The 21,761-nt window shown below is 43.9% G+C and overlaps 1 long non-coding RNA gene across 1 annotated transcript in view; it reads left to right on the forward strand.

Annotated features, from left to right (window-relative positions):
- The first annotated feature begins 2,638 nt into the window (after positions 1-2,638).
- Positions 2,639-21,761, forward strand: part of LOC138174451 (uncharacterized) — a 37,291-nt gene continuing 18,168 nt past the window's right edge. Inside the window, exons 1-4 of the long non-coding RNA XR_011171722.1 lie at positions 2,639-2,770; positions 6,685-6,778; positions 14,472-14,566; positions 17,158-17,278. This is a non-coding gene — a long non-coding RNA (uncharacterized lncRNA). The remainder of the gene's footprint in view (positions 2,771-6,684; positions 6,779-14,471; positions 14,567-17,157; positions 17,279-21,761) is intronic.

The following is a 21,761-nucleotide window of genomic DNA, read 5'->3' on the forward strand; positions in this document are numbered from 1 at the left end:
TTAATTGCTTTCAGGGAAACGATGGGGAGGACTACACCGGGCAGTGGTGATTCCCATCTGTCATATGTGTGCCCAAAGCTCCCAGGAGCATTCTGGGCCCAGCCACTGAAGGGTTCCCACCCTTGTGGGTCAAGTCTTCCTAAGCTTTCAGTCTCCAAGACATTGACATTAGAAGGAAAAGTCTTTTTTTTAAAGGTTTTATTGCTCAGCAGAGAATCCTATCTCCTTTTCCCTGCATTTCCTCGAGTTTCTAAACCACCAAGTACTCTTTCACACCTTCACTCCAAAGTCCAATCTTTTGGGGTGAAAAGACAAGGAATGGGGCTCGGCCATTCTGCCTCTTTTTTTTTTTAACAAGGACACCAACATTTCCCTACTTTCGCTCCTCCTCCCACTTTTTGGAGAGAAGATTGGGGGTGTGGGAAAAAGGCTCCCAAGAGTTTCCAGTAAACGGAAAGCATATTCCAAGCAGCCCCTTCCCCCTTCCCCCCAACCCCGAGTACCGCGCAGTTCCCCCTGTGTCCAAAAGGGGGCGCCCGCGACAAACGCTCTAAGAACGGACAGTTGGAGTCCTGAGTCATAGCCCCAGGAGAGCCTATCGCTCGCTTGCCGGCTTTTTCCAATGGGAAGGTTCTAGACTTTATGAATACAAAAAAAAAAAAAAAAAGATTTAAGACAATTTGTTTTTTGGAGTCGAAGGAAACTGTCTTAGCCAACTACGGGCACGTCGAACTTTCAAACTTTTATGCTTCTCTCCCCAAACCCGAGTGCTTTTAATGGAGGAGCAGGTGACGCACCTTGGGTGCCCGCCTGCACATCGCCGGCTGCACGTTCGAAACCTGAGCTTCCCGGCGGTGCTTCGAGAGCCAGTCCCTACCGGTCCTGGTCCAAGTTTGGAATCTTTTCAGACGGCCCTTCCTTATAAGTAATTAGAGCTTCAAGTAACTAGCATGCACGCGGGTTCTAGGGCATGGCTTGGAACCCTGGGTTCAGGAGCCTTGTTTTCTGTGCCGCTGCATTTTGCCAGCATCTCCTCCTCCTAGTCAGTGCAGGACAGACAGTTCTTACCCCCAGGCTGGAAACCCCCACTTCGTGAGCAGGGGAGGGAAGTCACAACGAAATAGAATGGTACCCCCCTTTTCCCTCTCAACTTAAAAAAAAAAACCCACACACAACCCACCAACCCACCCTTCACCTGTATTTAAATCTCACGTCTTTAATTACAGCAGTTGGGGATGTATGAGGCTGAAATGAAATTAGCAGTCATTACCAGTCCTTTAACTCGGTGGTGCTTTTGATCAGCACGAAATTAGCTTTCGAGTCCTAACAAAGGCGCTATAGCAAGCAGTGGGCTGTAAATAAGACAGCTCGACCTGCCCTCAACACCTTTTCTCTTGTCAATCACAGCTCTATCATTCAGCCCAAGATTAACCTTTATCTACCAAATTCTTAAAGAGAGAGAGAAGAGGGAAGGGGGGGGGGGGGCTCCTTCCCGTACCACGTCGCTCCCTAACAGAGCCTAAAATGAGCCCCCCCTCGTTAAATTGTATTATAATGAGTTGGTGTCAACATCTGCAATTTCCCAATCATTCCCTCTTCCCCCCACCCACACCCCCACCCCCGCCCCCTACTCCCGCTCCAGAGTATCAGAGAGGCAGAAGAATAGGTAGGCAAAACGAAATGTGTTGGTTTTGGAGAGGCAATTTTAGGTGGGATCATTCTCTCTTCTAGAAAATGATTTTGGGGAAATAATTAATTTGCTTCCCGGAAGGAAGAAGGGCGGGGGGGGGGTGAGGGGGGGAAGGAAGATTCCCTGGCTGACAGCCACTGGGTCTTCAGTGTGGTACGGAAAGTAAAAACATACATGCAGGTTACCGTTAGGAGGCACCAGAGAGTAAGCCCTTGGTCTTCAGCCTCGAAGGGACAAGAATTCTGTCCAGTTTTTGCCTTGGACATGTCGCAAGCACTTACTTGAACATTTTCCCAAGTAACATTTTGCCCTCACACACTTTTAGGACATTTCATAAAGTTCACTGATTCCTCCCAGCCCCGTATGTCCCATTCTATACCCTAATTTGAAAAAAAAAAAAAGCCAGGACACCAGGTGGGCTTTAGGACTATGTTCGCTTTACAGTTTTGGATGCGGCCCGCGCTCCCCTTTTTAATAACTCGCATCGCGCGGGAGAGGCTCTGTGGAAAGGCAAGCTGCCAAAGCAAAGCCAACAAGGGCGGAAGCCTAGATTTCAAAGTCCTGGGTTACTCTCTGGTGCTTCCTGGATCTGGTTTCTTACTTTTTATAAGGGAAACACACACCACCGCCAACCACCCCAACAGCCTATGACCCTACAAGGCAGATGATTGTGTTCGGCAAGGAAACTATTTGGAAGAAAATAACAAGATACCATTTCATCTCAGCGCTTGTTTAAAGATAACGAAATGAGCAAGCAACTGCAAAAGTTAACACTTTCAGCTTTCGATCAGGGTGGGTGAAATGATTGCCACACAAGGTGGGTTTCCAGGTCTTTGTAAAGGTCATAAAAAGAAGAGGGGGAAAAAGGAGGAGGGGATTAAGGGAGAAAGTGAGGGAGGGTGAGAGGTGAAAAGGGGGAGGGATAGAAGGGAAGAGAAGAGGAGAGGAGAGGAGAGGAGAGGAGAGGAGAGGAGAGGAGAAGAGAAGAGAAAGCTCGCAGTCAATGTCAAAGTTGGTTTGCAAGCTACTTACACGTCCATGCCAGATCAGGGTGTTGTCTTCTAGCGGTTTGATTGGCAGGTAAAAAAGCGAAAGGAGGCGAGGGCTCCCGGAGCCTCCTGTCAGTCCTTGCTTGCTTACTTCTCACCGGACAGCGCGAGTTGAAGGAGCTCCGCGTTTCCCCTCTCTCAGTCTTCCTCCTCCTCCTCCTCCTCCTCGTCCTCGTCCTCCTCCTCCTCTCCTCCTCCTCCTTCTCTTCTTCTTCCTCCTCCTCCTTTTCCATCCAGGACACTGTGAATCCAGTTCAGCTTTTCTTCCCCCCAGTGGATCCGTCAGCCTCCTTCCTCCTCCACCCGCCTCGCCTGCCAGAAGCCTCCAAGTCCTAGCCTAGCTTTGCCACTGCGAACCCCTGCAACAAGAAAGATCGTTTATGGCTTAAAATCCCAAATGGCTGATTTTTTAAAAGAGAGAGAGAGAGAGAAAGAGAGGGAGAGAGAGAGAGAGAGAGAGAGAGAGTGAAGAGAGGGTGAGGGAGAGGGAGAGGGGAGAGAGAAGAACGCACCCAGAGAACAACAAAAAAGTCAGTTAGCCCAACAGTGCTCTATCCCCCCACCGTACAGAAGAATAAAAAAAAGCTTTATGTTTTTTCAGTGGGTATTCAAAGATAATTTGATGCCATTGTTTCTGCTACAGATGGTTCTTTTAAATACAATAACACGCCTCTTTGTGCGGACTACCCACAATAAAAATCGAAAGCGGTCCCCTGAATAACCATTTTGTTCTCTCTTGTATGAGGCCAACAAAAGACGCCGTGAGGTAATGGGTTCTGTTTATTGAAGCCATAGAATAGGGGTTTGATAAAGATTTTTTTTTTTAAAGCAGAAGTCCTTGCAAGGTCGAACTGATCTCTTCATATTTTCCTTTAAAATTTTTTTTTTTATTAAACTATCTGCTCATGGATTATTTTTCCTTGCAGCTGCAGGTTTCCTTCTCGATTCCTAATCGGCCCAAACATCTAGCCTTTGTAATGGGGCTTTATTCTGCTTGTTTTGGAAGAGCTTGCATGGGGATCAATAGTAAGGCCACCTTAGTCAAGCCTCAGTTTCCTCCATAGACTGAAAGAGACAGAGCCATGAAGTTATTTTAAGCTCCTTCGGTTGGGGGTGGAGTAGCGCTAGAATGAAAGAGAAGGGGGGCCAAGAAGGAACACAGCCACCAACCCTTCCCCCCTCCCTCCTCAAAAAAAAAAGTAACTGGAGGAAAAACTGATTATTGCCCACTCCGCCCTCCCGCGCCCGGTTCCTTGTGCTGTCCACGCAGAAAGAAGGAAGCTCGGACTGTCGACACATAGATCAGGAAAGATGGATGACAGCCACAGGAGACGTGCTCACGTCCCTTCATGTCATTTTCCCCCATCCCCACCCCCTTGGACTAGGCACTAGGCATGCTCGCTGCGCTCCTAAAGCGCTCCGATCTCTCCGTCTCCCAGACTGGGCTCTCAAGCACCTTGACCAAGAACGACAGGGAACCTGGAGAAAGGGGTGGGGAATAGGACTGGGCAACCCACAAGTTGACATCCCAGAAGCCCAGCGCCCCAGGGGGGATCCTGGTGGATGTATAAAGGTTCGTTGCTCCTACCCTGGCCACTGGGACTCCTTGCACTCCTCCATGGTCTCCGGTCATCTATTTAGCTTGTTAGGGCCACCTCCTAGTCAGTTTGAAGCCACCACTCCTCCCCATCCCCTTCGGGGTCCTTGTACTGGCCCCAACTGGGTGGGCCTATTACTGCCTCCTAGTTCCGCTGCCTTTAGATGGGAGCTCTGCCTGTCACTCCGGCCCTAAATTTAGATTCGGGTGAGGTCTGGATCCCCTTCGACGACCTTCAAGTCCCCCTCCCTGCACCTTCCCCCACCCTTGGCGAGGGAGGAGACAAAGAGGGCTCGACGGGGAAGTTGTTAGACCCTGACTGTGTTTGTCTACCTTTCTATGGGAATGGTTGGTTCGGATCCCGGCCTCTCTGGAGCCAGGTGTGATAGTAATCCTGCTCTGTGACTTCTGCCCTTTGTGCGCTCCGAAATAGGGGCTCACCTGGAGCCTGGCGACGCTCCAGGATAATGGCTTTAATCTTAAAACAAACAAAAAACCCACCCCGTCCTTAAGCACCCCGGCATCCCCACTCCGCTTTTCTATCTCTTTCCCCTCTGTTTCTGTCTCCTGCCTCTATTTCTCTCTTCTTTTTTAATCCTCCTCTCTCTCTTCCTCTCTCCCTCCCCCCCCCCCACACACACACACACCGCGCGCGCGCGCTCGTCTTTTCCTCTCCCTGTCTCCTTATCTCTGTCTCTCTCTGTCATTCGGAGTCTCTCCCTGTTTCCGTCTCCGCCCTCCTCTCTGCCTCTATTTCTCTGGTGTGTGTCATCATCTCTATCTTTCCCTCCCCCTTCTGTCCATCTCTCAGTCCCTTTCTTCCTCCTCTCTCATTCCTCTGCAAAATAAAAGACAGCCACACCAAGCCCATCTTCGCTTCAACTTTTCCTTTTCCAAATGCATACGCCATTGGTTCATAACTACTCTGAAGTCATCTAATAAGGGATTATTGGGGAGTGTTATTTACACACCAATTAAGGTCTTTGGTCGGAAATTCCGAAGACAAAGATAAGCCACAAAACATAAAACTAAAAGTATTTGTACCTAATTGGTTCTTCAAGACCCCATTTTGCATTACAGAATAAATGTCTGGAGTCCCTCTTTGCAGTCTGTAAACCAGCGCACAGACCCTACTCCGATTTCTGATCAACTCCCATGCGCCCCAAGAGAGCTGTACCTCTGCACCAAGGTAGGGAGTGCAAGCAGCTAAGCTCCCTCTGGCGCGGGAGCAGATTTCAGACCGTCCTTCGACGGCTGTCAGGACTTGGGTAGGTTGTAGATACGTTCAGAGGGCACGTTTGGCTAAGCAGGAAGAAGGGTGGACATCCTTGTTCACAGATGAAACATTCTGGCCACGAACGCAGTTCCTTTTTCACATTTTAAGTCGGGAGTGGGGAAAAAAGAAAAAGGGTACATCTCTAAACTTTGCAGCCACAACAGACGGTCCCAAGTGAGCTCTGAGAGCTCATTGCTTTTAAGTTTCTCGGGGAATTGGTTCGGCTTTAATTAGAAGCCAGAAGTCACAAGAGCGTCTGAATTTTACAAAAGCGCCCCCCCCCCCTTCTCACAACCCCATCGATTATTTATGCCCACATAGGAGAAACTGTCCAGTTTTAGGTTGTGCCGGGACCTCTCTGGGGTTAGGGGCAGATCCTACAATCAATTTACGAGGGTTGATTTGCAGACTTCTTAAGGTCAAATACGTGGGACCTACCGGATCCGCTAGATTCATTCACCCCTCCATTCATCCATCCATCCCTTCAGAAAGGCGCTCCAGTCTAGGCCTCGCGGGTGCATTGAGGAGACGGGGAAAGACCAAGAAAGGAGTTCCCAGGCTAAGAAATCTTTGTGAACTCTGGATAAATGAGAATCGCGCCCCCTTCCACTGGGGGAAAGTGGGAGAAACTGTATCTGGCCTGTTCTGTGAAGCCAAGGGGCCACAAACTGCCCCAGGTAGGAGTGGAAGGCGGGGCCAGTTAGAGGGCCGCCTTTGAAAACAATCCGGTTCTATACCCGTGAAAGGATCTGGGCCAGAACCCCGGGCTCCAGCCTCAGTTTGTCGGGAGTCCTGAGGAAAACGAAATTGGACTGTGCCAATTGCTGAGGTAGAGGTGAGTTCCCTAACGGGAACTGTCCCTTCTAGACAACATTCTGGGGGCAAAATGTTGGTTGCCTGAGGGGAAATCGGGAGGCTTTACAAACTGACAGCAGGAGGAAGGGCCGATTTTGAGCCCAAGCCAAGAACATAAAACGATTCTCCACTTTACTCTCTCCTCACCACATCCCAATGGACAAGATAGTCAGAATCACATTTTAAAAGTTTTTTTTTCTCTCTCTTTTGCTCCAAGGTTGGTGACTTCCTGGTCTCTCCCTTATTTTGGCCCTGCCAGTTAGGGTGTACTCGATAGGAACCAAGACAGCTTTTGGAGCAAATGAGATAAGGTATGCAACGTGTTATTTGAATGCTAGCTGCTATTGCTGCTAATGTTCTTAAATCATTTCCTCCTCTACAAGATTTTGCTCAGAAGTAGCTTCAGGAAATCAATCATCAAAGGTCAGTGTTCTGCAGTGTGTGTGTGTGTGTGTGTGTGTGTGTGTGTGTGTGTGTGTGTGTATGTGTGTGTGTGTGTGTGTGTGTGTGTTTGTGTGTGTGGACAGGAAGCACCCTTTTTGAATCTGAGGTCCTGGGTTCAGATTCCAGCTTTCGAACTCACTAGCAGTGTGACCTCGGAGAAGTCACTTCCTTCGTCTAGCCTCATCCTCACTTATAACTCAGTATCAGTCTCATTTTCCATTTAGCCTAGGAAAGCAGTAAGTACTACAGCAGGGGAGGGCAGGACAAGTTTGGACCAGAATATACCCCAACCTGGGAATGGAAGACTGTAGGTGTTTGGATGTTTATTACCTCGATGAAGGATATGCTGGTGTTAGAATTTCCTTTCATAGAACATTGAAAAGCCAGAAGACTTTAGCCAAAAAGGTGGGGAATTTGGAGTTGGTAGAGAGGTGAGTTCCATAATAGTTATGCTACTTATGACTTAAATGGTCATCGCTGAGCTCCATTTTTTCTCATCTGTAAAATGGGCACATTAATTCCTCAAACACCCACTAACTCCTAGGGCTATTGTGAAGCTCAAATGGGACAGTAATAGAAAGGGCTCATTATATAAATGTCTGCTATTAGGACTAAAGTCCATCATTCCATTTGTTTATGCCCTCTCCTTTGGGAAAGCCAGGCTGTTGAATGCAAGGTTTAAAAGAGGGGAGGGGGCTTGAAAGGGGCTTCACTTGATTTACAAATGCCCCTTTTTGACTTAGGCTGGCAGCTAGAAGCCAGGCTGGATAATTCAGGGGCCTGGTAGGGAGAGAAGAATCCTATTCTTGTTTAAAGTACCTGAAGAAATATTAATTGAAGAGATCTCTTCCAGTACTATGTGGGGCAATCCCCTTTAATACCCCCTCCTCAGGGCCATGATTTCTGTCACTGTTCTCCACTCCCACTCCCATCTTCCACCTGTCTCCTGACTTCAAGTCATTAATCAGTGTTTCTAGGTCTTAGAATATTTGAGTTTGCGTTCCATTTCTCCCTGCTGGCTATTTCCTGAGTGACCTTACACAAGCATGTCTCTCTGGACAGTTTCTTCCCCTGCAAAATTCAACAGGAAGGGGTAGAGATCGAGATAATCTCTAAAGTTCCTTCCAGTTGTGAGTAATATGAAATAATATAAAGGCCCATTTGAAGAGTGAATGGCAGCACTAGAAGGTCACAAAATGGATAGAACCCTGGGCCTGGGACCCGAGTTCAAGTTTGACCTCAGACACCCACGAAGTTGTTTGACCCTGGGCAAGCCACTTGACCTCCATTTACTTCAGTTTCTGAATTTATAAAATAGGGAGAACAACAGCACTTTGCTCCCAGAGCTGCTGTGATTATCAGATGAGAAAGTAATTGCAAAGTGTTCATTTAGAACAGTGCCTGGCACATAGTAAGCACCATATAATTTATCATTAGCATCCTGTTTATCAGGGAAGAATATGGATTAGGCAAAATCAAAGTATTCCTGGTTAGAGGCTGTTCTGCCTTGGCCTCGAGGCTCCTTCTTGAATTGGTAGCTGCCTCCTCTCTGGATTTGATCCTGATGGTAGAAGGGAGCAGGTGGTTGACCCCATATTACTTAGCCTTCCCTGGAATTCTCTTCATCATCCAGGTGGTTTGTTATTATTTAAAAAGAGCCCTGAAGAAGTCCAGGAACCCTAGCAGGTTAAAGTGGGGCAACATTCCTGGGGGATGGGGTGGGAAATAGATAGCTCTGACTGAACAGGCCTGAGAGGGTTTCAAAGGGTTCTGGCAAGCTGGAAAACATCGGAGTAGGTTGGATGTTGGGTTCAGGTATTGGGCCCCCACAGGCCAGAAGAAGCAGGGGATAATCTGAGAGTCCTGGAGAACTACAAAAGGAAAAACCCAAGGGAGTCTGTCATAGACATGTTGTACAGAGAGAATGGTTTCTCTGCAGGGAAAAAGCAGAAGACTCCTCCCTTCCCTTTTCTGTTGACACAGGACATCACACTCACAATAGATAATAACTCATTATCCTTCCTCTCTCCTCCTCCTCCTCCTCCTCCTCCTCCTCTACCTGGCCCTTGTCTTCCTGAAAGACAACATTTCCCATTACCAATTTGCTTCTTTCCAATATTAGAAATGATTCCATACATCCATATAGAAGGATAAGAGCAGGGTGGGCCTTTCGAAGAGTAGTATGGGGAATAGGGGAAAGGAGGAAGGAACCATGGAAATGGTTTCCCTTGCTTTTACTCTGGCATAATTACCTCCCTTCCTTCTTTCCCCAAGTTTGTCTGGCAAAAACCACAAATAAATCAAATATTTTTTGGAGAGAAAGCAGCTGGTATTGAAGGAGTAAAAGTGCTTCATATGTATGTCTGGATTGATTCCTCAAAATAACTAGATGAGGCAGGCAATGTAGGTATTTCCATTTTACAGATGGGAAATCTGAGTCAGTTAAGTGATAAATTCAGGTGACAAGACCAGCATCCAATGCTGAACCAATATCTCTCCTGACTCCAGGCCCAGCAGGTTTGCCCTTATTAGATCCAACTTTTGGGCACCATGGGTAACTTCAGTAAATTAAATTCACAAAGTACTTTTTAAATACCTACTATGGGAAACATATGGAGCTAGATGATAGGGTTATAAAGATAAAAAATAGAGAATATATAAAAAAATATAGAATATATAAAAATGTGCCTGCATTCAAAGGGCTTATAATTTACTGGACATAATGTCTTCTCTATCCTCCCAATTCCACAGAAATGTTATATGTACAGTATGCAGTACATAAAACAACACCAAGGACTGCAAAACATATTTGAGAATTCAACCAATAAGCTTTATTGGAACCAGGGGAGGGGCAGAACTGCTGTTGCCCATAATCATATGACACTGATCTATAAAAAGTTAAGAATATTTTAAATGGATGTCACATACAAAATATCAATGACCTCACAACTATCTGGTATAGAATATTTTCATGTATATGTAATACACACAGTATATAACATACATATACATGTGCATGTATTCACACATACGAACACATATACATGTATGTATGTGCATATATACATATGTGGAATTAAAATCTTGTGAGAACAAGACAAAGTCTGTGTGATCCTGCTTGCTACTATACTCATCCCAAGCTTTCAGCAAGTCTACAAATGATGGGCTTACCTCCCAATTCTCTTACTCAACTAAAAAAAACAGTCATTTTTTTCATTTGTACATAGTATGAAGGGCATCTAATATAAAAGAGTAGTATCAGGAGAACCGCTCATTTTCTGGCCATTTCTATCTGGACTTCATGAAACATAACTGCTAATAATAAGACATTTGCTTACATTTCTAGATCACTTCCAAGGTTGTAAACTGCTTTATGTACATTATTTCATTTGATCTTCCCAATGACTCTGTGAGGTGGCTGCTCGTCTTGTTACCATTTTATAAATCCAGAGGTCAGGGTTCAGAGATGCTGAATAACTCCATCAGCGGCATACACAAAGTATCTGAGATAGGGCTCACACCCAGATTTTCCTGCCTCCACGTCCAACCCAACATGCCCTACTCGGTGCTTCACTGACCTGTGCCTTGCTATATTTGTACATTCTTCATAAACTTGAGGTTAGCAGAAATGCAGTCTAGGGAGGTATTTGGCCACTGAATATGCTGACCTTCAAAGATGTCTGCCCATGGGGATGCTTTTATTGTTGGCCTGGACATCGGAAAATATATCGTGTGTGTGTGTGTGTGTGTGTGTGTGTGTGTGTGTGTGTGTGTGTTTTGAGGGTGAGGAGGGAAGTATTAGGGAGTGTTTCTGGCATATTTGGAAGTCCTGAGAAAATGAAATCCAAGGTTGGCTGGTCTTACAGGTTACTGAGAAGCAGATATAAAGTTGACCAAACACAGTGCAGTCTGAGAGAAGGGACAACTTGTCAAGTTTGAGTTTAACAAGAAAAGGTTATTGAGTCAAAGAAACCAACTCCTGGAAAAATTTCCATTTATTCTCCTTGTCCACTCTTTTGCTTTCCCCTTAAAAAAAATTACACTTGCCTCACTTCCCCCATCCCCATTCTTCCCTGCTTTTTTTATTCCAACCTATTGAGATTCTGCTCAAGAGGGCAGGAGTAATAAAAATAATTGAAACATTTGGTCCAAGGTTCACTAGCATCTCTCTGTTGGTCCTCAGTGAGTAGGCTTTGCCCAACTGGGGTCCAATTCATTCAATAAACATTTATTAAGCACCTACTAAGTGTTATGTGGTAGGGCAAATATGTACAGTGCAATAAATAGATAACAAGGGAAAAGTAAATTACAGAGTACATATGCACACATGCACACATGCACACACATATGTATACACACATAGACACAGATATAGAGATATGGATATGGAAATAGCTATAGATGGTAGATGTAGACATAGATTAGATATAGATGTAGATATCTATTTGGCAGGGGGATCACTAACCAAAGCTTTTGCATCTGTTGACTGTAGGTTTTGGGAGCTGAGAGAAATAGGTTATAGAAATGGGTAATTTCTCCCTTCTCTTTTCAGTCACACTTCCCCAAGTCAGGCCTGCCTTTGATGAAGCCCTGTAGGAGCTTGTGGTTGTAGCAGTCTAGGACTGGATTAAGGCCAGGGGTGGGTGGGGGCCTGGGGGTGGAAAGACTTTGCCAGCTACTAAAGGGGAGTTTTGGAATTTAAAACTTCCCTTAAACTGGAAGGCATGAGCATCCAGGATACTACTGGGTAGTAATGAGTTTAGAGATCAGCTAGCCCTAGTCCTTCTCAGCTAGTGATTTCTTGGATGCTTTCCCCTCACTTTGGAGCAGAGGAGAAATTCCCACACATTCAGGGTCCAAGTCTCTAAAGGGTCTAGGCCAATGGCATATCCAGCTACATCTTCCAAAAACCCCAGGCTCAGAAATCCAGAAGGGAGGGAGGAAACCACAGCCCTGACGGTACACACGTGATTACTAATTAACCTCATTAATGACTGCAAATCCATGAAAATCTGTATTTTTATTTTCACTGAAAGTCAATTAAAAACATTTTGCCTCCTATTACCTACCTTTCTTCCTACCTCCCCCCCCACCCCTTAATCACCTCCATCAGGACTGCCCTCTCAGAGGTCAGTAGAAATTACTTTAAGACATTCAAATAAAAGTATTGTTATTTTAATAGGCACTGTGGATAGTTTAATTTGTATCTTGTATTAAATTAAACATATGGTGAACAGGGTATAATAGATTTTCTATAATTTAGCTGCCAACGAGGCTACGGCAGCCAGTTCCTCTCCCCAACAGCCTTGTCAGTGGTTTGTTTACTAGCTTATTTGAATTAAAATAAAGCTTCTCTTCTGCTGACTGCACATCATTATCTATGAGACCATAATCCTGTGAGCAAATCCCATATCTTCCAGAACTGCCTCTTTTGTTTGGGATCACCGAGAGCTTAGCCTATGACAAAGAGGAATAAGGCATCCCTCTCATCCTCATAATTAAGTGTGGGGAGTAATTTAGAAACAAACCCAGAAAGATGTACAATTTAGAGTTATATTTCTATACAGAATGGAGGAGAAACAGGATAGGCCAAGCACCTGATTGTGAGCGGGATGTTTCAGCCATATGACAGGCACCCATCCAGTTGAGGAAAAAAGACAAATGTGAAGCAGCGGTTAATAAAGGACGGCTCATTTTTGCACCAACGGGGCAGCCATTCTGTCTGAGGGAGCTAAAGGCAAGTGTGGGGTGTCAATCAGGGGAAATGTGAGACTGCGTTCCCTTCTTTTCTGGGGAGCCCATACTATGTTCGCCCATTATCCTAACTGGATTCACAATTAATAGTTATTTTGTTGTTCTCATGAGAGATCTGTAATTGTGAGCACAGTAGTTAAAATGCTGAATAAGAATAGCAAGACAGGGCTGTTGTTTTTTTGTTTGTTTTGCTTTGCTTTCCTTATGGAAAAATACAACTCTTGGAAATTGTTAGCATTTTCCATCCAGGATGCATGAAACTATGATTCACAGCAAAGAGAAAAGAATGGATAATTTCACTGGCTATTTTCAATTGTACCCCCAGCTTGTCTTAGCTCCCCCCTCCTCACTGTGACACTAAGAACATTTCTCAGTTTAAATAGAAGTTGCAGAATTTCACAACCAGGTCATACGGAGAAACAGCCTCCCCTGCTTTGCCGCCCACAGACAAATTGGCGATGCCTGTTTGGAAGAAGAGGAGCAAGACAGGGGTAGATTTATCAAAGTGTTCCACAGGAATTGTCACAGATGGGAATTCTGAGGACCTCTGGGAAACTAAACCAGACCCTGGTGAATTTGTAAGCAGGTCCTTAGACTTTAAAAACATTTAGGCAAAGTGACAGTTCAGAACATCTGTTAGCCTTCTGTCTGAGCGTAAACTCGGTGTCATGGAGTGCACAGCTGTAGACATTTTGTGTGTCTTTGCCAACATCTGTCACAGCAGTACAGTAATATAGGTAATTATCCACACCTTCTATAAACTGTTTGCTATTTTAATTTTTTGAAAGAGTAAAATTAGCGTTATAGTCCTGGGCAAAAATAATTGAGATAAATATAATCATTTTTCCCCTCCCAAAGATGAATGAATGACTGATGTGATCACTCTGAAAAGAGCATACATTTAGAGAAATTTCTCCTGCCAATATGGGACGTAGACCAATTTTTAAAAGGTAAAAAAATGTAAGTGATCTCTCCATAGAAAAAAAAAACATCAGAGATTCATTTTTCAGAAGCAAAAGTAGAATGAAAGAAAAGGAAGAAAGAAGCCAAATGGTCTGCCATGTAAAGCAAATGAAGATGGCATATTCTGTGATTTTTTAAAAAGTAGTTTGTATGACCCCTACACAGCCCTGGTGCCAACTGGTTCCCTCTTCAGAGTGGCCCAATGGTCATTTGACAATTGCTATTGGTAGCACTATCTGCTGTTGATGGAATAACAAGGGTTACCTCCCATCTTCCACTCTAACCACATACAGATGAACAGGGAAAAGGCAAATATAACTACCTCTCTCACCCCAGTAGTTTACTATTGGAAGAAGAGTCACAAAGGGTTGACAGTCATCATCAATCTCTTGCGGCCCCAGGCCGGATGAGGCATCTGGATGGGGTGGACAGACTATGTGGCACCTGATTACCTGAGACCATGCTGTAGCCATCCCTGAGCCTAAAATATGAAGAACTTGAATCAGTTAAAGCTCCATATTCCAGAGTAATCTGTGTGCATGTATGAGCATGTGTATACATGCATGTATACATGTATATGTGCATGCATGAATACCTGCATGCATGTGCATGACTGTGGATATATGTATGTATGTGTGTGCATATGTGTGTGTATGTGTGTGTGAATGAGCAAAGGTATTGGGGAGGGTTCAGAGAGAATTCCTTTCAATAATCCCTCTGAGTGAAAAAGATTGAGCCCAGAAAGAGAAAATAAGCAGCCGCTGGGGGTAGTTTCAACATCTAAACATGTGATGCCCATCTTAACCAATTCATTACATACTTCTTTTGTTTCCACAACAAAAGGGAAGCAACCTGTGTTGGAAATTGTGATTCCAGTATGATCCTGCCAAGACTAAGGTGAAACCTTTAAAAACTGCTGTCAACTCTGCCTCCAGCTGGTAAGAATGGTGCGGCCCAGAGGTCCCAAGTACAGTCTGGATGAGGTCGTGCCCTCGCCAAAGGCCCTGAACGGCCCTAGCTTCTGTAGTAAGGGCAGCTTCAGAAAATAATGATTCTGGGCAGGGGGGAAAGATGCTGGCCAGTTCTTTTACACAATCAGATTTCCTAGATGTGGCATTTAATCAGACAAGGTAAGCAGTTGAGTGGTTCTCTGTTTGGTGAACTCTATTGATGCTACAAAATGGAGCTTAGAGCTTTAAAGAAACCCTGGAGGGGTTGGGAAAATATTTTTAGAAGGCAATGTTGAAAGATATGACAGGAAGGATCATGGTGTGTACCAGCATACACCACCACCGGCAAAAAGGTGAAGAGTCATAGGCGTTGGCCTGTAAGGTCACAAGGTCCATTTGTCAAAGGCTCAGCGTCCAGAAGATGATTCCAACTTAAGGCCAAGGGCCGGGAGGGGCGAACCTTTTGGGGGGGAGGAGGTGACATGCATAAGAAAGAGAGAAGGAAGGAGTAGGACCTAGACATAAAAGAGGCAGACAGCCTGGCCCCCAAAGAAATACTAAAGGTAGGAATGAAAGGAGATGATGACTAAAAGAGAAGAAAAAAAGAGAGAGAGAGAGATACTGACAGAGCGCATGGCTGGGGGTAGAGAAAAGAAGAGGATGCAGAGGGGGTGAATGGGATCTTAGCAGCCAAGGGAAAACCAAGGGACTTGAATAGGAAAGTGGATGTTAAGGCCTTAGAAGCAGGAGGATAAAACAGTAAGAATTAAGACCTAGAAAGGAAGATTAAAAACAAAAAAATCAAAGAACAATGTAGCCTGTCCAGTTTAAAGTGGGTGAGTCTAAGATCCTTTCCAACTCAAATTCCTTTACTAGCAGTTAGGAGAAAAAAAGGGGCAGTTTACCTGATTTGAGGATGATTAAAAAAGGGTAAAAATAATGAACTCCCCCAAATACCTTTGAAAAAACAGTCTCCCTTTAGTGCTGAGCCTGGATCCTTTAAATGTCTCTACTATTAGGATTCTGGGGCTAGAAACCCAAGCCAAAGGATCATTTTTAAATAAGGTTATCAGTGGCATTATTTTTGAACTTAAAATAGGAGAGAAAACCCACAAAACAGTGGGAATGAAATATTCTGCATGGCTGTGGTGGCCTCTGTGAAAACACACATATCTTCCTATTAAGCAGAGTGAACAGATAGGCGACTCACTGTTTCTGCAAACATGGGAGAGCAGGGGATATCGCCAGGACGTTTCTGTCCATCAAATCACTCTTTCCTGGCACCCCTGGTCCTATAGTTATAGTATCTCCCTTTGACATTACACTTTTCATTCTGAAATTTTATTTGATTATAGTCAGGGCCAATAGTGACTCTTTGAGGCTCTTCTCCGTTGGGTCACACGGGGCCTCTCTTCACCGAGGGTCCCTGCCCCTATCAAAACCTGTTCTATTCCAACCGCTATTTGGAAAGTATCAGATACATCAATTCACACTAAGGTGCTAATGACTGACAACAGTGGTCCAGGACACCCCTTAATGGGTAATGTTCCTTCACCAAAGGGAGGGGACCTCTCCTGGTAGAGTGTCAGATGCTAGTAATAAGGCTATAAGGGGTATGGGTGAGATAGAACATGTATTTCTAAAACTCTCCTCATTATACTCCATAGATGGCAACTTAGTCCAGCCTTGCCAAGGTAGGTTATCGTCTGGATAAATAGCAGGGCCCCCAGTTGTAGAATGACAAGTTGGAGGCTCAGAGTTCCAGGAATTTGTAGAAGTCCAGGAAAAGGAAGGACAAACACAAGTTTTTATTGTTTGTATTGGTCCAGACCTATAATTTCCTCAGTGTGGACAGTTCCTTGTGGGGAAATGCCCTCCACCCAGTGGCCAGTCTGTGACTTAGAATCTTAGAGAATTGTCTCAGAACAAAGAGAGATTCAATGACTTTCCCATTCCTGGTCAGTATGTCCTACCAAGAGGCATCATTCAAATCTCGGTCTTTCTACTCTAAAGGACCCCACTTTATCCATTACTGCTATTCAAAGTTTGATGAAAATAATACCTGTAGTTCACATTTATACAGTTTACAAAAGTTAGAAAGAGAAAGTGTCCTTTCACCTAATTTGGGGGAGGATGCCCAGAGAAGAACTCCCATGGGGGGTGGCTCCCCAGCAAAGCCCTGGAGAAAGTTCAGCATTCTAAAAGGTGGAGATGAGAAGATTTCAATTTTATAAGGAACCCCACCTCCAAATTATTGAGGAAAAATCAGAGTTGGCTGCAGTTGTATCAGTTGGAAATTAAAGAATTATTATAATACTCAGTAGGTTTGTTTTATAAATATGCACACATACATATACACACGTACATATGCATACACATACACATATAAATATACATATACATATACATACACACATAAATATCTATTCAGTGTCCACTAAGAAGGCAAGAGAGGGCAGCTATATAGGTGCTGCAGTGGACAGCAGTCCTGAAGTCAGGAGGACCTGAGTTCAAATTTAGTCTCAGACACTTACTAGCTGTGTGACCCTGGGCAAGTCACTTAATCTTATTTGCCCTAGTTTCCTCATCTACAAAATGAGCTGGAGAAGAAAATGGCAAACCACTCCAAGATCTTTGCCAAGAAAACCCCAAATGGAGACAAATGGACACGACTGAAATGACTCAACTTAGCTCAAGGAGGTAAGACTCTCACTTAAATACAGTTTATGAGCAAGTTAAGACATCACCTGTGATGTCATTATTCCTTTTCAAACATAAAGGACAAACAATAACAGAAGCAATGAGGAGGAGGAAAGAAAACGACATAGTTACTGACCTGATACATAGCAATCCTACAAATCTTCTACTATGTTTATAAACTTGGGTATATCATTCCTTTTCCCTGGGCTCCAATTTCCTCATTTGTAAAAGGAGGGGCATGGTATAGATGAACTACAATATGCCCATCTGCCTCTGAATCTAGGATCCTATGACTCTAAGGTACCAGATTCCATTTTAACCCATGTCAGTGGACATCATAATGCTGCCTTTTTTCTTACAGCCTCTCCCAAAACAAGTTCTAGATCAAAACAACCCCAAATCCTTCCGGAAAGGAAATCATGGAGAACAACTCACACATACAGTGGTTTATGAGGGCTTTTCTCCATCAAATCTGGTGGGTATTTCAAAGCCCATGATCCCTGTTTGACAGATGGGTAAACTGAGGCTCAGAGAGGGGAGTGACTTCTCAAGACCATAAGACTAGCAAATAATAGAGCCAAGATTCAGGCCCAAGCCTCTCCTGCCTTCAGGCCTAGTACCCTTCTTCCTCCACCAAGATGCAGAGAACTAAAGTCTGTGTCATTTAGGGTGTAGGCCACAGTCACTAGCCTAAATGAAAGAAAAATTAATTTTTCCAATATTGTTTAAGGTATCTTGGTCACTTCTGCCAGTAGTCTGCAGCATAAAGTTCTTTAAGCAGGGAAGCAGCAGTAAGTGCTGCTTATAAGGGCATCCATTTGAACATTTTCTAGGGGTTTATAAGAGATATTTCTACCACCACAGACAGAAAGGATTTAGAATCACTGTCCTCCTGTATCAGGGTTAACCTTCAATACCCATTACCAGCAAATGGAATCATTAGAAAAACAGGATCAATTTGTTGATTAGAAATAAACACTTGGAAGTAGTCCATTTCCCCTGTATGTTCTTCCTGCCTTCTCATACTTTGGGAGATGTGGAGGTCATTTACAACTTAGGGCCCCTCACAATCTAACTTGCATGAGCCTCACCTCCTTTCACTCCCTTTTGATTCATCTCTTTGAGCTTTATTCGCCTTTCCTTCTTTCCCTCCAAAGGAATACAGAGCATCTTCCTTTCCCAAAGAGAGCAAGATTGGACAAGGCTGAAACCCATATGCCAAAAACCATTCTAATCATCCAAAGGGATGTTGCCTCCCTTTCCAAATGTCAAAGGACACACAGAAATAGAGGCAGCACCTCTGCTACTCTCAGTCACTTCTGGCCCAGCTTGTCCCCAAAGAGGCAGGAAATCAGGCCACAGCTTTGAGCAAATTTCGGCACACAGACACCCAGAGATGACTACCATCTTGCACCTGCAGAATCTGCTGTCAGCTGCTCAATTCCAAGGCCCTGGCTTTTCACTGATGCCTGCATCTTGGCTGGCTAGTTTTTTAACTCCTTAGTTACTGGCAGCTATACCAGTAAAAGTCAACCGAGATTGGGGAACAAGAAAAAGGCAAGAATGAAAGGGTGCGACTTTGCTGAATTCTGCAGGCTTCCTAAATTTGTCCCGAAAGTTGTTTCAGCAGCTGCGCATGGATCAGAGGAACATCTCAAACTCCAGCCTTGACTTCCTAGCCCAGAATGCATTCATCCTGGCTTCAGAAAATGGCCAGCCATTCAAATCACCAGTCTCATTTATATGCTGCAGGCAAAAAGCCAACAAAAATATGGTCACATTTAAAACCCTTTTTAAGAGTGAGCACCTCCCTCCTCTCCCAATTGTTCTCTGCTTTTTCACGTTGCCAGTTAATAGGTTTTTAGAACAGATTCCCTCAACTCCTTCCCCTGCCACATACTGACTTGGCTGGCATCGATGCGGCAAAAGGCTGTTTTTCAAGAGGCTTTTAAATCCATTGGACCTCTTTACGCCTTTCATTTGCTAGCTCTTTAGGAAGGAGCTGGGTTCCTCGCTTAGCTTCTTTTGCATGTTAGGAGTCATGCAACTAGAATGCATAAGTGATGATGATGATAATGATGATGACGATGACGATGATGATGATGAAGAATAACCATTGTAAAGGGTGCTTAGAACTAAAACCACACTGATGTTTAGGCTGAGAAATTCCATTGATCTCTACCCTAAGAACTGCATCTATATAAAATATATTAATCATTTTATTGGGAACATTAAATTCCCTTGTGCAAGCATTCACGCTTTCATTAGCTGATATACTGTTAAGGTTTATGGAAATCCATTTTATACCCTGACCTCTACCCCCTCCCCCCCGCCACACACATATACCTGCTCATACCAAAGATTAATAGGGTCGAGTCAAGAATCGGGTGCAGATGATAAAAGAAATGCTAATAAAAAGAACTGATGAGAACCCATGGATCTGCATCCACATGTTGAGAAGCAACAGAGGATTTCTTTATTCAAAGTGAAAATTCCCTGCTCACTCCAGTACCATATAACATAAGACAGAGTTAGTGGTATAATAGCTGGTTTTTACATAGCCTTTGAAGGTCTGCAAAGCACCCTACTAACATTATGTTATTTGAGCCTCCTAATAACCCTTTTGGATACTATTCTTTCCATTTTATAGATGAAGAAACTGAGACTTGGTGAGTTTAAGTGACTGGTCATATAGATAGAAGGTTATCAGAGGTGGGATTCAAACCTCTGCCTTCTTGAGTCCATGTTGGGCATTCTTTGCACTGGGCTACAATATTATCATAAAGAGGAAATGAACTGACCAATTTACTATGAATTCACCCGCGGAAAAGAACATTGCTGTTGTCTGCCTCTTTCAATACCAACAGAATTGTATTTTGAGCCTTGAAAACCAAGGCCTGTGATCCCAACATGTTGCTGAAATAAGCTGCAATTTTCCAAGTGATAAAACCATTTAGAATTAACCTGGTTCATGTATTTTCTAATTTGTCCATTATTCTTAGTTCTGGCCAGTAGGTATAACACTTACTACTGAGTCACTGGCAGCAGATAGAAAATAAACAATGAGAGCCTGAGGTCTAAGGATTCCAGGACACCCAACTTTGGAGGCATTTATTACTAACCAATAGGCTCAGGGCAGCTAGGCAGCGCAGGGGATAGAGAGAAGGCCCTGGATTCAACTCTGAGTTCAAATTTCTCTTCAGACACTTACCAGCTGTGTGACCCTAGGCAAATCACTCCACCCTGTTTGCCTCAGTTTCCTCATTTGTAAAATGAGCTGGAGAAGGAAATGGCAAATTTGCCAAGAAAACTTCAAATGGGGTCACAGAGTATTGGACATCACAGAATATTAGACATGACTGAAATGACACAACAGCCAATAGGCTTGGCTTCCAAATGCCATTTAAAAAATTTAAGTGTAGGAGTAGCATAATATAAAAGAAGGAAAGCTGGATTTGGAGTCATAAGCCAAGGCTTAGAACCTTGGATCCACCATTAATTACCTATATGACCCCCGGCAAGTCATATCTTCCCTCTAGATCTCAGTTCCTCTATCTTTAAAGTGAGGGTTTTGGACCAAAGACCCCAAGCATACCAGTTCTAAATCAAGGATCCTGTGAAGAAAACAGTTTCACCAAGTCCTGCATCTTATGCTGCCTTATAGAACCACATAGTTGCTCAATGCCCTTGTATCTTGAGTGGGAGATTTCTGTATTTCACTTCTAAGCAGAGCTAGTCCCTCAAAGGACACATTTAGCTTGCAACAGCTCAAAGCACCATATTTTGGGTTGGAAATAATTTTCTACAAAAATATAATTAAAATACTCCCATTCAGATGGTTTGGGCTAAGGGTGTTTCTGAGGAGAATGTAACCTCAAGGGAATATTATTGCCAAAGGTCCTTAGTACAGTGGGAGCTCTTTATTCCCTTCTGACTTTCTCTAAACAAAGGTTGGCTTATGTTGCCGGCTCACACTCACTCTTGAGAGTAGAACATGCAACAATTATGGGTTATTCTGTGACCTTTGATCTTGTGCTAGGCTGTATCTCTTGTACGCAGTTTGAGGGATGTACATCCTTTTAAATGCCATCTAACAGAGGCAGCTGTGATGGAACCAAGCTAAGCATGGATCTTTAAAGGAGAAATCTGTTTCCCCCCAAAAAGGGGAAATGATTTATGAATCTTTTGTTTGAAAAAAAAAAAGTTCTTATGGTCTTTTTTTTGTGGGAGGGTATTTGAATTTTTCTTCATCATTTATTCACTTTCTGGGAAGAGAAAAAAGGAAGAAGAAACAGAAGAGATTGGGGAAGGAGGAAGATAGAGAAATCAGGAACAAGAGTGAGAGAAAAGGACAAAGATAAAAAAGGAGAGGGAGGAAAAAAACAAAAGGAAAAGATAGGCAGAAAAATAGAGTGAATAAGGTGAAAGACAGGAGAGTTATTGTACAAGTTTAAATTTATGTCTCCCCAGCAACATTTGCTTA

This window comes from Petaurus breviceps, unplaced genomic scaffold (genome assembly GCF_028583685.1).
Source record: "Petaurus breviceps papuanus isolate PSGF00001 unplaced genomic scaffold, PetGlider_PUasm1.0 688, whole genome shotgun sequence".
Taxonomy (NCBI): Eukaryota; Metazoa; Chordata; class Mammalia; order Diprotodontia; family Petauridae; genus Petaurus; species Petaurus breviceps.